The following is a 15,051-nucleotide window of genomic DNA, read 5'->3' as shown; positions in this document are numbered from 1 at the left end:
TATTGTTACAATGCTGCCCTGCCGCCTTATTGATAGTGTAGGTACCGGGAGAAAATTAACTTCTTTCCTCCCTGCAGCCGCCGGCCTTCACTCATCGTTGTGCACGGAGCGGCTACAGTCTTGGATCACAGCACCGCTCGCTATATCAGGGGCGACGGCTGTAAACCCGGCCCGGATTTTGATTGACAGCTTGCTCTGCACAGATGCGCTGCAGAACCACTTAGAATCTGAGTGAAGGAGTAGTATGTTCACAGATAGAGAATATGGCTCATCCACGTGCAGATCTGCTCCACGTCCGATTACATATTTGTGGGAGAAACCCTAGTGGCAGCCTCCTATTTCTGACATGGATCCTCTAGCACTATTTGTGAACCTGCGGCTTCCAGCATAACTTGATGAGAGACTGTCAGTCTGCTGGGACCTGTAGTTTCACTACAGCAGGAGTGTCACAAGCTGCGGACCTCTGCTCACTCCAGCACTGGTCGGCATTTTCAGCACGTGAACGTACGCTATGCTTTCTAGAGACACAAGGGTGTAGATAATTTTATCAAACCCTTGACTGTAAGTTTGAACCCTAAGTGGATTATATTGTTCCCACAGTTTCAGTTTTGGACCATTTAAGGGGAATTTAAAGGGTTCTGGCCACTGATTTTCCTTAAAGGGGATCAGTATCCCTGTATGTCTTTGTATATACTTGATAAAGACCTATAACAGGTCGAAACGTTATGTGATGGCGGAATAAACTTTGTCTTTTTTAATTCATCACTCTGGACTGAACGCGGTTTACTTACCTTTATCCCCCTTAACAGGATGTCTTATTTTTGTGTTTTTGTCCCAAGATTGAAAAGGGCAGCCCTCTTAAAGCCCTGCTGTTTGACTCCACGTTTGATCACTACAGAGGCGTCGTAGCAGCATCGCCCTGTGTGGAGGTGACGTGTGTAAAGGCAATAAAATCGTGTCTGCCCACTCTGACAAGTGCTATGAAGTCAATGAGGTTGGCTTGGCATACTGACCCCAGAGGAAGTGCCAGCCGAAAAACTACGTTTTTTTTAAATAATTTTATTAGCCTTTCCCTCTGTCTTCACCAATCAGCCCTCTGTATTGATGATCAGATCAAAGATCTAGACAGGGATTGTCTCACGCTGCATCTCCTTCCTGATTGTATCACTGAGAAGACAGAAGCTGCCCCATCCCATTCTCAAAGAAATGCAGAACCCAATGCATCTGCTGTCCGTGATCCGCTTATTGTCAGAGGACATCATTAGGGACTGCATTTTCTCATTGCTTAAGAAATTGTTGGGGGATCCTGCTAATTGCTGAATAATAAAACTGCAGCACCGCTCCATTTAAAGCAGTGTTTCCCAAACTCCAGTCCTCATGGCCCCCAACAGGTCAGGTTTTCAGGATTTCCTCAGTATTACACATGTGATGAAAGTATCATCAAGGAATCCGGAATTCTCTCACCTGTGCAATACTATGGAAATCCTGAAGACATGACCTGTGGGGGCCGTGAGGACTGGAGTTTGGGAAACACTGATTTTAAAGGGACTGTCAGCACAGAATGACTGTTGAAACCAAGTACAAGCGCTCCGTGAATCACGGCGTGGGCCAGTCCTTTATATACACCTTCCCACCTGCTTGTTTTACCTCTGTCTCCTTCCTTCTCTGGTTCTATGAAGCCAGAGCTGTCAATCAAAGAAGAGGAGGGTGTGGATAGAGGGCAAACAAGCAGGTGGGAAGATAGATAGATAGATAGATAGATAGATAACATTGCAATACAATATATTGGTAAAAGCAAAGCACATATACTAAATGAGAACATATACTACACTTGATGTTAGCCAAAAGGCCGAGAAGCGATAACCTGAATTGGTTTTGGCCTATGACTGCACCCTGTCTTCAAGAAGGCACCCATTGTAGGGATAGGGACAAAGACTTCCCTTAGGAGGACATGTTGTTCATCAATAGACATCTTAAAACCCACAACTTTACTGCTTGTTGCAGCTGCAGCCCAAGCGTGCATTTTTAATCTGCATGAGTCTGCCTATTTTCAAACATGCTCCCCTCCCCCCCCAATGTCCCATGTACCTGCAGACAAGGGGATGGGGAGAGGATAACTAATTAGTGAACAAACAAGCGGCGGTCCACCTTCTTCCTAGTCTGCAGGCTCCCTGCAGACTGTAGCTGACTGCAGAAGCACAGCCAGATAAAGGCTAGGAGCCCATTATGACACGTGTAATGATGTTCCATTCTTCCATTCTTCCATTATTCCATTGTTCCATTGTCCCATTCTCTTGCATTATTCCATTGTTGCATTCACTCATTACATCTATTGCAAGCAATCTATCTGCCTGGGTGAAAACCAATAGGATGCTCTGATTGACAGACATAGGTAGCACTTTAAAACAACATCTCAGACCAAACTTTTTTTATCTTTTTTTCATCCACAGATAGAAAATTAAAGAAGTCAGTGCTCCACCAGAGGGAGCCAGCATTTCACTAAAGAAATCGTAACGGCCCCCACATTTTTTTTAAATGCGTGGTACTTAGCAACACCCAACTGATGGGACAGTTGAATTAAAAGAGTAGCAGCTGATAACAAGGCCACTGATTAGGTATATGGTGTATGTGCAAAGGTGTAGCAAAGGACAAATGCATTATTGCAGCTTATATCAGAAAGGAAGGGATAGAAAGATAGATAGATAGATAGATAGATAGATAGATAGATAGATTGGATGGATGGAGGGGCATATACACCTATCCAGGATGGATGGATGGATGGCGGGGCATATACACCTACCCAGGATGGATGGATGTATGGATAGAGGGGCATATACACCTACCGAGGATGGATGGATGAATGTAAAAGCATATACATCTACCCAGGATGGATGGCTGGAGGGGCATTTACACCTACCCAGGATGGATGGATGTAGGGCCATTTACACCTACCCAGGATGGATGGATGCAGGGGCATAAACACCTACCCAGGATGCATGGATGGACGCATGGGGCTGAAGGGGGGGCAGGCTGGACACGTGGGGACATGGATGGACGCATGAGGCTGAAGGGGGGGCAAGTTGGACACGTGGGGACATGGATGGACACTTGGAGCTGAAGGGGGGGGCAGGCTGGACACGTGGGGACATGGATAGACGCATGGGGCTGAAGGGAGCAGGCTGGACTCGTGGGGACATGGATGGACGCATGGGGCTGAAGGGGGGGCAGGCAGGACACGTGGAGACATGGATGGACGCATGGGGCTGAAGGGGGGGCAAGCTGGACACGTGGGGACATGGATGGATGCATGGGGCTGAAGGGGGCAGGCTGGACACGTGGGAACCTGGATAGATGCATGGGGCTGAAGGGAGGGCAGGCTGGACAATTGGGGACATGGATGGACGCATGGGGCTGAAGGGGGGGCAGGCTGGACACGTGGGAACATGGATGGACGCATGGGGCTGAAGGGGGGGCAGGCTGAACACGTGGGGACATGGATGGACGCATGGGGCTGAAGGGGGGGCAGGCTGGACACGTGGAGACATGGATGGACGTATGGGGCTGAAGGGAGCAGGCTGGACTCGTGGGGACATGGATGGACGCATGGGGCTGAAGGGGGGGCAGGCTGGACACATGGTGACATGGATGGACACATGGGGCTGAAGGGGGGGCAGGCTGGACACGTGGGGACATGGATGGACGCATGAGGCTGAAGGGGGGGCAAGTTGGACACGTGGGGACATGGATGGACACTTGGAGCTGAAGGGGGGGGCAGGCTGGACACGTGGAGACATGGATGGACGCATGGGGCTGAAGGGAGCAGGCTGGACTCGTGGGGACATGGATGGACGCATGGGGCTGAAGGGGGGGCAGGCAGGACACGTGGAGACATGGATGGACGCATGGGGCTGAAGGGGGGGCAAGCTGGACACGTGGGGACATGGATGGATGCATGGGGCTGAAGGGGGCAGGCTGGACACGTGGGAACCTGGATAGATGCATGGGGCTGAAGGGAGGGCAGGCTGGACAATTGGGGACATGGATGGACGCATGGGGCTGAAGGGGGGGCAGGCTGGACACGTGGGAACATGGATGGACGCATGGGGCTGAAGGGGGGGCAGGCTGAACACGTGGGGACATGGATGGACGCATGGGGCTGAAGGGGGGGCAGGCTGGACACGTGGAGACATGGATGGACGTATGGGGCTGAAGGGAGCAGGCTGGACTCGTGGGGACATGGATGGACGCATGGGGCTGAAGGGGGGGCAGGCTGGACACATGGTGACATGGATGGACACATGGGGCTGAAGGGGGGGCAGGCTGGACACGTGGGGACATGGATGGACGCATGGGGCTGAAGGGAGCAGGCTGGACTCGTGGGGACATGGATGGACGCATGGGGCTGAAGGGGGGGCAGGCTGGACACGTGGAGACATGGATGGACGCATGGGGCTGAAGGGGGGGCAGGCAGGACACGTGGAGACCTGGATGGACACATGGGGCTGAAGGGGGGGCAGGCTGGGCACGTGGTGACATGGATGGACGCATGGAGCTGAAGGGGGGGCAGACCTGGACATGTGGGGACATGGATGGACCCATGGGGCTGAAGGGGGGGCAGGCTGGACACGTGGAGACATGGATCGTCGCATGGGGCTGAAGGGGGGCAGGCTGGACACATGGGGACCTGGATGGACGCATGGGGCTGAAGGGGGGGCAGGCTGGACACGTGGGGACCTGGATGGATGCATGGGGCTGAAGGGGGGGCAGGATGGACACGTGGGTACCTGGATGGACGCATGGGGTGAAGGGGGGGCAGGCTGGACACATGGGGACAAGGATGGACGCATGGGGCTGAAGGGAGGTCAGGCTGGACACGTGGGGACATGGATGGACGCATGGGGCTGAAGGGGGGGCAGGCTGGACACGTGGGGACCTGGATGGATGCATGGGGCTGAAGGGGGGGCAGGCTGGACACGTGGGGACCTGGATGGATGCATGGGGCTGAAGGGGGGGCAGGCTGGACACGTGGGGACTTGGATGGACGCATGGGGCTGAAGGGGGGCAGGCTGGACACATGGGGACCTGGATGGACGCATGGGGCTGAAGGGGGGGCAGGCTGGACACGTGGGGACCTGGATGGATGCATGGGGCTGAAGGGGGGCAGGCTGGACACGTGGAGACCTGGATGGACGCATGGGGCTGAAGGGGGGGCAGGATGGACACGTGGGGACCTGGATGGATGCATGGGGCTAAAGGGGGGGCAGGCTGGACACGTGGGGACCTGGATGGATGCATGGGGCTAAAGGGGGGGCAGGCTGGACACGTGGGGACCTGGATGGACGCATGGAGGTGAAAGGGGGCAAGTTGGACACGTGGGGACCTGGATGAACGCATGGAGGTGAAGGGGGGCAAGCTGGACACGTGGGGACCTGGATAGATATATGGGGTGGGGTGGGATGCATATATGGGGGGGCTAGGATGGATATATATAAATCAAAACTGTTAGATATATATATATATATTTATATATATATGATATAGATATATATAGATATATGGGACAGAATGGATATATGAAGGGGGGCAGGCTGGACACATGGAGGCCAGGATGGATATATGGGAGGGGCATAGGTTGCAAAGGATGCTCACCAGAGGGATATATTCCTGAAAAGGAGTCAATCATAATCAGTGTCCCGGGATTACGGCTCCAAAAATGAATTAAAGGGTTATTCCCATCTTCATAGATATTGTAAAAACCTGCACTTTTGCAATTTACTGCTTCTTGACATTTGCAGCCGTTCTTGAGATATTAACACTTTTCTTTTGTTTACAGATCGTTGCCTAGGAGACTGACCACCGCTGCTGTCTCGATAATAACCACTGTGCTGAAGTTGGCTGGGATTGGGAGGTAACAGCGCGCTCCAGCAAACCTGGCCCAGATTACTGATATATCCATTATTTGATGCATCTACCTTAAAAGCCTTGATTTGCTCTGTGATGGCAGAACACATGAGAACTATGCGGCTTTCCTTCTTTTCCTCGTCCACCGAATCCTTATCTTCAGACAGTGTCCGGTGTTGAGACGCCTTTTTGTTCTCCTCTTCTAACTTCTTCTGCTTCTGCTGAAATAGTTTCATCATCTTGTAGACCTCTCGGAAGAATTCGTCCACCTCGGCTTCCATGCTTTCTCCGTTCAGGTCAAGGAAAGTGCCGTCGATCCACCTGGAAGCGTGAGATTTTTCAAGACATATTTTGATAAGTTTCATGTTTTTAGCTCATCTATTACTGTTTATTCTGCTTTTTTTCTCTTCTACATCTATGGCTATGGTTGTCCCATAAATAATGTTTAATCACCTATCCACAAGGTTGTTGATAAATGTCTGATCACTGGGAGTCCGACTGCTGCAGCCCCCAGCAGTTTTGAAAGCGGTGGTCCTAGATACAGCTTTGTGAATGAAGCATGTGTGCATCTATGGGAGTGATGGTTACGCATGCGCATGACTGCTCCCATAGACATGAATGGAGTGCTGGCTATGCATGCGCACGATCACTCCATTCACACAGCAGACTTTGGAACCTCTGTCCTCAGTATTAGAGCACCCCTACCGATCATACATTTATCTCTTATTTTGCAGAAGGGATTGTCTGGCTTTGGGGTACAAGTCTACAGTCTATGTAACTGCAGACTTGTAAATCCTCACATTGCACGCACTGCGAGGATTTTCCGGTGCCGGGAACGGGCTGTTATGTGACCACAAGTATGTGATTTGCATACTTCTGACCACATTCCGACTAGACGTGTCTGGCTCCACTCAATGTGCTTGCATTGAGCAAGGCCGGATATGTCTAGTTGGGATGTGACCGTATATATGCAAATCACATACTTGCTGTCACACGCCTGTGCTCCCGATGCTGGAGAATCCTTATTACGCGCACAGTACACATGCTGTGAGGATTCACATGTCTGCAGTCACATGGAGTGACTGCAGACTTGTGCCCCAAGGCCGGACAGCCCTTTAATAACACATAATCCCCTTGTAATATATGCAAGACTTTTGGCGCTTGGTTATTTCCAGGACCGAAGAACAGTGATGGGGACAGAACGATTGGTTATTAGATATACTTTGTCCCTATAACATTACAAGGGGCGAAGTGCTGTAGTTAAAGATGATTTTTTGCTGCTATAAATGATTAGTTCCCAACGAATTAGTGTTTTGCTTGTTCATCGGGTGATTACAGGCACATTTACACGGGCTCATAATTGGGAATGATTATCAGCTTGTTTAAATGCGCCATTTACTCTCCACTTCAGATCACGTATGGTGTTAATAAATAACGGCATGCCAAGAGTTAACTCAGAATTCCCCAATGGGGTGCATATACTTTTTTTCAGTTTTTTGCCATTTGTAAATCAGTGCAAAAAGTTTCTGGTAAGGTTCAATGTTGACTTTTGAAGAATCCAGCTGAGGGTATGTTGTAAGGTCCCATTTATACAGTGCTTCTTCTTTGTTAATATAAGCCACCGCCTCCTCTGCGTCTGCTATTCGCTTCTGTACAGTCCTCACATCTGTCACTTACTGAAACCAGGCACAATACACAGATAAGTAAAGGGTTAACCGGACTGCCTCCATTAAAGAAAATGAGTTAGACATTCACAAGTTACAGTATGAGACTGACTTCTCACCGGTGAACTTTACTTCTCGTTTGCAGAATACAGACTCCTATATGCTCCACTTTATAGACAGCTGATGTCAGAGGTGTAACTTTCAGGCCTTTCAGGCCTATTGGACGCAATGCGTTTCAGGCCTATTGGACGCATGGCGTTTCAGACCTATTGGAAGCAATGTTTTTCAGGCCTATTGGACGTAACGCGTTTCAGGCCTATTGGACGCAACGCGTTTCAGGCCTATTGGACGCAATGCGTTTCAGGCCTATTGGACGCAACGCGTTTCAGGCCTATTGGACGCAACACATTTCAGGCCTAGTGGATGCTTTCATACGCCAGTGCTCAGGTGTGACGACTGCCTCTGACCTGCCTTTGTTTGACTGCACTTCAGGTTAAGCACTAGGGACTGCCTCTATAAAGACTGTTCTGGCTGATAATGGTGGTCAGTCGGGTTTATGTTTTTTTCATAGTTTTTTTTGTATAGAAAAAATAATGCTGCAGTCAAGGGCGTAACTACAGTGCGTGCAGGGGTTGCAGTCACATCTGGAGCTAAGGGGGGCTCAAAAGGTCTCTTTGACTCATATGAGAAGATCACTACTATTAAAGACCTGCAATAGTTGGGGGCCCTAATGGAGATTTTGCATTGAAGCTTCAGGTTACACTATTGGCTGTAGTCTCAATATTTTTGATTCTTGCCTTTAAAAAGGGATAGAACCCCCCCAAAAGAAACAACACAAAAAAAGCCTAATGCAACTCCAAACCAGAGTTGGGGAGCATTTTATAACTACTTCCCAGGAACGCTCGTTTAAGGATAATTGTGCAGTATAAATAGGCTGCCAATCACCGACGAATGGCCAAACACTTGATCGTCGGGTGAAATGATCTTTTGTGTTGCACAAAAAAATTATCGTTCACGACAACCATGATGCGTTTTGGGTAAAAAGAATCTGTACAAATATGAAAAGAGTCTTAAAGTAATGAAAATAAGAAGAGGGAAAACTATAACACAGCCTGTGACTATCATACCTGCTGCATCATATCCAGCTCAGAGCACTCTGCAAATTCTTCCATCCGACGCAAAAGTTTCTCCAGTTCCAGCATAAGCTTCTCTCTTTTCCCCAGCAGCGCGCCCTCTCCTTTACACTTGGCGTTTTCAATCAGCTTTTAGAAAGGAACAGTTATCAAAAAACGCTCCCAGAGCGCCCCGTTTAATTACCTGGACACTGCAGGGGGCTGCTGCTTCATTGGGGCTGGCACCCGAGACCCCATTTTCATCAAACACTGGGTTGATATTTTTTGGCCACAGTAACACTGTTGAGTTCAGGATGATATCTTCAGGTACAAATAAATGAACATCTAGAAGATAACTCATCCTCCGCTGACACTCCTAAAATTAAACAAATGAAACTCACTCTGTATTAATGTATCTAGCATCTACAATCACAGGGGTTGCACCAATTATATTTTTTCCAAAAACTTAGGTTATAAAATTATACTGATGCTCCACAACTACAGTTCCCTCCATCGGTTTGTGTTCTTCCTGCTCTATGTGGACATGTGATTTCTGTAGCCAATCACTGGCTGGAGCAGGTTACCACCGTAGTCACTGATAGGCTGCAGCAATCACATGATCATGTTGGGGATCTCATCACTGAAACCTGGAGGGGGACTGGTAAGTATAGCTAGTATGACATGACCTATATATGGAAAAATACATATTAACCAGGACACAAGAAATATCGGAATAATCCTATATATTATGTTTTACACTAATTATACCCAGGGACGTACTGTACGTACAGCAATTCGGGACTTTAGCTCTACCAGGCTTTTATTCTTCGCCTGCTCCACAAACGCAATCTCCTCTATTACATCTTCAGTAGTTTCAGGAGCCTTTAACGCTTGTTCCTTGATTTTCTCAAATTCCATGCAGATCCTAAGCGAAGCAAAGATTATTACACACAGGGGCATCTCACTAAATTAGAATATCATCAAAAAGTTAATTTATTTTAGTTCTTCAATACAAAAAGTGAAACTCCTATATCATATAGAGTCATTACAGACAGAGCGATCTATTTCAAGTGTTTATTTCTGTTAATGTTGATGATTATGGCTTACAGCCAATGAAAACACAAAAGTCATTATCTCAGTAAATTAGAATACTTTATAGCAACAGATTTAAAATGTTTTTAAAATCTGAAATGTATGCCTACTGAAATGTATGGTCAGTAAATGCCCTCAATACTTGGTCTGGGCTCCTTTTGCATCAATTACTGCATCAATGCGGCAATGTGGCATGGAGGCGATCAGCCCGTGGCCCTGCTGAGGGGTTATGGAAGCCCAGGTTGCTTTGATAGCAGCCTCCAGCTCGTCTGCATTGTTGGGTCTGATGTCTCTCATCTTCCTCTTGACAGTACCCCATAGATTCTCTATAATAGATTCTCTATGGGGTTAAGGTCAGGCGAGTTTACTGGCCAATCAAGCACAGTGATACTGTTGTGTGTAAACCAGGTATTGGTACTTTTGGCAGTGTGGACAGGGGCCAAGTCCTGCTGGAGAATGACATTTCCATCTCCAAAAAGCAGAGGGAAGCATGAAGTGCTCTAAAATTTCCTGGTAGACGGCTGCGCTGACTTTGGTCTTGATAAAACACAGTGGACCTACACCAGCAGATGACATGGCTCCCCAAACCATCACTGATGGTGGAAACTTCACACTAGACCTCCAGCAGCTTGGATTGTGGCCTCTCCACTCTTCCTCCAGACTCTGAGACCTTGTGGAGTGTGTCAATGATTGCCTTCTGGACATCTGTCAAGTCACCAGTCTTCCCAATAATTGTGGAGCCTACTGAAACAGACTAAGGGACCTTTTTAAAAGCTTAGGAAGCCTTTGCAGGTGTATTTGTTAATTATTTTAATTTACTGAGATAATGACTTTTGTGTTTTCATTGGCTGTAAGCCATAATCATCAACATTAACAGAAATAAACACGTGAAATAGATCACTCTGTTTGTAATGACTCTATATAATATATGAATTTAAATTTTTGTATTGAAGAACTGAAATAAATTTACTTTTTGATGATATTCTAATTTAGTGAGATGCACCTGTATATTATATACTGGAATGTGATGATATTTTATGGTATCATAAGTAAAGTAATGTGAGATTCTTAACTTTTACTGTAGCATCAGCATCTATAACTCACTGTATGAAATCATAGCAGAAGTAGCACTTGACCTTGACCCCAAGGACCCCTGAACGGCACATGGCAGGTAGAGGCCCATTACAGATTATTTTTTTCTATTGTGAAACCTCCTTGAATCCAGGATTTTACTCACTCTTCATTCTCCAATCTGTGATTTGTCACCAGTCTATCTAGTAATATATTTGCAAAACTTTTTGCTTTGTCAGCCAGGCCTTGCTTTAAGTCATCGTAGTCGAGGTGTACCATGGTGAAGTAAGCGCGGGTGGGCAGTCCCATGATATCTCTGGCCAGGGTGTGAAATTCTTCTATAAACTGGAATACAAATATAAATCAGTCTCGTTTACCCTTGAGATTTCTGATTTGACCCTCAATTATTATCGGACACGTTGCACCCCTCGCTCTGTAGGACTTAGGACAGTATTGATTCTAATGGGAATGGTAAGAAAATGATTCCTGCAACTTAGTCCTCGTTGCTGTGTCCACCCGACAACAGCTGTGATCAGCTTATTGTCAAGGGACCCTTCAAACGAACCAAAGGGGGTCCCCGTAAAGTGAACCTGTCAGGTCCTTCAGGCATGCCAAATTCCTGCATTGACATCCACGGTATATATCTGGCAAAAATGTTTCTACCTTAAAAGACTAAACTTTTTATGTGCCGGCCGTCATATGCAAATTGGGCATGTTAAATTAAGTATTATACACCTGTCTTGGGTATCCGAGCTCTGCTTCCTTCACTTCGGTCTGCTGCCCCGTGCTGTGCTCCACGTCAGGTTTTACAGGTTGTCCTGTGTAGCTCAGTGACATAATCTCCTAAATCCTATTTATGGACCATTAGGACACACACCTGGGTCTTAGGATCGAGTTTTTAGACTTTTGTTTGGTGTGCTCCACCTTCTGCGTTAACTTTCTTCCATTCCTACTGGGTTACGCTACATCCATCCTGCAGCTCCCAAGATTCCTGAGTGCCAATTCCTTGCTGCTCATGTGCCTTCCTGCTTGCCACACCAACACCCGGGGTCCGTGTGCCCACCCAGACCCGAGGCTTAGAAGATCCACCTCGCCAGGTGAGACTAAGATGCCATTATTTGGGTGTGATCACAGCATCTGAGGTTGGATTTGTTTGTGGGAAGTGAGGTCCCGCTGGACTAGTCCTAGATAACTTGCATATGATGAACGGCGCATAAGCAGTCAATTTTTACTAGAAACATCAAAGCCAGTGTTGCTGTGCAGGGATGAGTCAATTTAATGACGGTTCGAGATAATATGCAAGAAGGTCCAATATGTAAAAAAAAAAAAAAACACATTATGATCACACATACAGTACAGACCAAAAGTTTGGACACACCTTCTCATTTAAAGATTTTTCTGTATTTTCATGACTATGAAAATTGTACATTCACATTGAAGGCATCAAAACTATGAATTACCACATGTGGAATTATATACTTAACAAAAAAGTGTGAAACAACTGAAAATATGTCTTATATTCTAGGTTCTTCAAAGTAGCCACCTTTTGCTTTGATGACTGCTTTGCACACAGTTTCTACTTTCTCCGCGGCTGAACCATCCACCAGCCAGCTGAAGCTTTCAACTGTCAAATAATATAACACAGAATTTATAGTTGTATCTAGACTCATCTTAATATCGGGCGGAGAAAACTTTCAAAGAGGATTATACAGCTGATCGGACATGGATTTTTGAAAGCGAGTTCTCTGGCTTCATCAGGTCTAAGAAATCAATTTGATAATCTACATTTATATGGTGAAATCTAGAGACAGATCCTCTTTGCAGTGCTTGTTAGACCAATGATATATAGTATTTCTGCATGATAATGTCTGATAGATGAGGATCACACCTCTGGGAACCCCTAACACTGAGTTCAATGGCTTTTGGAAAGGTATCAGGATCAAAGCTTCGACAGTAATATCACGCTGCAAGCGCCGGCAGGAGATTTCTGATTGTGATTGTTCCATCCCTTTAATACTAGATTCACGTCCAGCTTCCCATATGTTCCATCGCTTTAATACTTACGATTCACGTCCAGCTTACTGTATGTACCATTCTTTTAATTATTCGCGGCCAGCTTACCATGTGTACCATCCCTTTAATGACTCACGTCCAGCTTACCCTATGTACCATCCCTGTAATGACTCATGTCCAGCTTACCGTATGTACCATGCCTTTAATGATTCGCAGCCAGCTTACCGTATGTACCATCCCTTTAAAGACTCACGTCCTGCTTACTGTATGTATCATCCCTATAATGATTCACGTCCAGCTTACCGTAAGTACCATCCCTTTAATGACTCACATCCTGCTTACTGTATGTACCATCCCTATAATGATTCACGTCCAGCTTACAGTATGTACCATCCCTTTAATGACTCACGTCCAGCTTACCGTATGTACCATCCCTTTAATGACTCACGTCCAGCTTACCATATGTACCATCCCTTTAATGACTCATGTCCAGCTTTCCGTATGTATCATTCTTTTAATGATTCACGTCCCGCTTACCGTAGGCTTGGAAATTCCTGAATGGCTGGTGTAGATTGTGGCTGACGGCCTCCTTCAGCTTCAGCGCGGCAGAATCAAAGATGTAATCAGGGAGTTTGGCCTCGATGATCTGAACCGTGTTACTACCAGAAAGCCACGGCTGCACCGTCTGAATATTCTGGACAAAGAAGAACGTTCTATAAAGTGACATGAATACTGCAGAAGTCTCTAATATAAACCCCCTGAACATCCACCTATTTTGATATAAATAAATCAAAAACTCCATACAAAGCTCCATATCCTCAGCATAGACATGAAATAAAAGCTGCCATGCTGTGTATCCTCAGTGGCCACTAAAGGGAGCTTAAAGGGCATCTGTCACCCCAAAAATTCAGATTTAACCACTTATACATTTAAAGCGCACCTGTCAGCAGGATTGAGCTCAGTAAAACACATACATTGTTAGGTGGGTGCCACTACACTGATTAAAATGATAACTTAGTTGATTAAATCCGTCCTGTGGTTCTTGTGTAACCTTTACTTTCAGTTTGGAGATAATGATACGCTCGTGCTCCGGGGCGGCCTGTGGGGGGCGCTCTATCTGGTGCTCTGCTTACATATTCATCTGTATGCTCTTATGACAGCTCACTGTGCCTTCACTGACCTGCCTCCTCTTTTACATAATGCATCTAGTAGTGCGGGGCTAGGTAAAATAGGAGGCAGGTCAGTGGACGATCAGTGAGCTGTCATAAGAGCATACACATGAATATGTAAGCAGAGCACCAGATAGAGTGCCCCCACACGCCGCCCCGGAGCATAAGCGTATCATTATTTCCAAACTGAAAGTAAAGATTACACAAGAACCACAGGACGAATTTCATCAACTAAGGTATCATTTTACTCTGTGTAATGTCGCCCTCCTGACAGTGTATGTGGTTTACTGAGCACACTCCTGCTGACAGGTGAACTTTAATAGGGGACTGGAGTGGAGAGCCATCCCTTCATGGGGGCCCACCGGAGGATTCTCCATTTCTCCTGTTGGCCAGTCCGAGCCTGTAAAAGTGTTTATGCTACCCAACTCTTCTACTTATAATTCTCATATATTTTTGCAATGTGTATTACAAAGTCAATATACTCGTTGTCCTATCCCTGCATGGGGGCCCACCGGAGGATACTGCTGCGGACGCTCATATACTAGGTGACGGCCAATAGCAATTGTAAATCAGCCAGTACTATATTTTTTTTTTGCTATGATATTCCAAAATAGTGGCAGCAAATTTCCAATTTTTTTTACTGCAGTTTTTACCTGTGAGCCACACATGTACCTACTATAAAAAGTAAGTTGTCAGCATTGAAAAAAAAATCCTGATACCTGAAGGGTCTTGGAGATCCGAGTTAATATAAATAGTACAACTTCTTCTACGTCCTGGAAGCTTGGATAGAAATCCATTTTCTCGTCATCAAATGTAAGTTGCATTTTGAAGATTGGTAAAAATTGCACGTCTATCAGGTCAAATAAACGGACAAAAGTTTCTACAGTTTTCTGCAGAAGGTCTCTCACCTGTGGGGGGAGAAATCAGCAAGTATATATTAGTGTTTATAAGGAGAAAAAATACATGACTACGAGAGTGGTGCAGAAAACAGGGAGACGGACTGGGCCATAAGAGAAGAAAGCTGAGTGA

The 15,051-nt window shown here is 46.5% G+C and overlaps 1 pseudogene; it reads right to left on the bottom strand.

The window, feature by feature from the left end:
- Positions 1 to 1,759: 1,759 nt before the first annotated feature.
- On the bottom strand, positions 1,760 to 1,861 carry LOC141217710 (U2 spliceosomal RNA; annotated as a pseudogene).
- Between the last annotated feature and the right edge of the window lie 13,190 nt (positions 1,862 to 15,051).

The sequence above is a fragment of the Phyllobates terribilis genome, unplaced genomic scaffold (genome assembly GCF_046119375.1).
Source record: "Phyllobates terribilis strain yellow unplaced genomic scaffold, ASM4611937v1 Scaffold_246__1_contigs__length_2949330, whole genome shotgun sequence".
NCBI classification, from domain to species: domain Eukaryota; kingdom Metazoa; phylum Chordata; class Amphibia; order Anura; family Dendrobatidae; genus Phyllobates; species Phyllobates terribilis.
The sequence above is the reverse complement of the archived record's forward strand: the minus strand, read 5'-3'. Positions and strand labels throughout refer to the sequence as shown.